The sequence below is a fragment of the Octopus bimaculoides genome, chromosome 17 (assembly GCF_001194135.2).
Source record: "Octopus bimaculoides isolate UCB-OBI-ISO-001 chromosome 17, ASM119413v2, whole genome shotgun sequence".
Lineage (NCBI taxonomy): Eukaryota > Metazoa > Mollusca > Cephalopoda > Octopoda > Octopodidae > Octopus > Octopus bimaculoides.
Window position 1 is genome coordinate 48,894,539 of NC_068997.1, and position 1,285 is coordinate 48,895,823.

The window sequence follows — 1,285 nt, forward strand, 5'->3', positions numbered from 1 at the left end:
ATATAAAATATAATATAATATATATATATATATATATATATATCTAAAATAAGCAACAAGGATATCCAGAGGTAATGCAGTACGATCGTTTCATGCAACTCCATTTAATTGAACAATGTAATCATTACATCAATTTAAAATGCAGAGCAATCCTCAGCTGCACAAAGATATAGAATTTAATTAAATTAGAACAGATGGACACATTAGTATAATTATACCTAAAATCTCCAAGAAGTTAAGGAGATAGACAATGAGCATATTGCTTCTACTACAACATAGAAGTTAATAAATAAATTGGCAAGAAGATTCTGCCTATCACTGATTCTATTTGTTTTGTTTTTTTTTTTTGTTTTTTTTTTTAGTTTTAATCAATAGACTAGTTCATCAAACCTTTATACCTAAGGCTTGAGAGAATAAAGGGCTTTATCGGTTGGAAGACGTTTGAGTTAAACTGGGGGTTGGGGCATGAAAAGCTGCAGAAACTTACGTGATGCTCCAAACTATTTACGGGTTAACTTTTCGCAGGCACAAGAGTTTCAGGGACGGTATAAAGGAAGTGAAAGCGATGAAACATATAGGAAGGACGTTACAACATCAGAACTGGAGAAAAATTGTAATTTTCTGAATGAAGACAGCCGCATGTCTACAAAGAAAACGTATTGTTTGATGCTGGTGTATCTAACGTAAACGGAATCGTACATGAAGTTCTGAATATACGCAAAATTTGTGAGCAAAGTGCTCAGTTTAGAGTACTAGAGTAATCAGTTACTTAACGGAGATATCGTCATCAAAACTATTCCTCGCCTTCCCTACTGTTCAGATCTTGCTACCTGCAACTTTTAGAATTAGCGATTAATTATCTTTCAAAATCTTATGAAAGAAGATCAATAAGTGCGTTACGAAAACATAGCCTTAATGTAAAGTTTCGATCGTTAAGTTGTGTTTAAACGCTTGGATAAGTTTTTCTCTTACGTTTTAATGTATGTGTGATAGTTAAGTTTCTTCTAAGACTTTGCTATGATGTCGTGAACGACGCTTTTGTATGTTTACTTTCTCACAACCATTTTCTCCTTGGATACAGGTATATGTATGTATGTATGTATGTATGTATGTATGTATGTATGTATACATGTATGTATGTATGTATACATGTATGTATTTATGTGTGTATGTATGTATTTATGTGTGTATATATACATATGTATCTATCTATCTATCTATCTATCTATCTATCTATATATATATATATATATATATATATATATATATATATATATATATATAT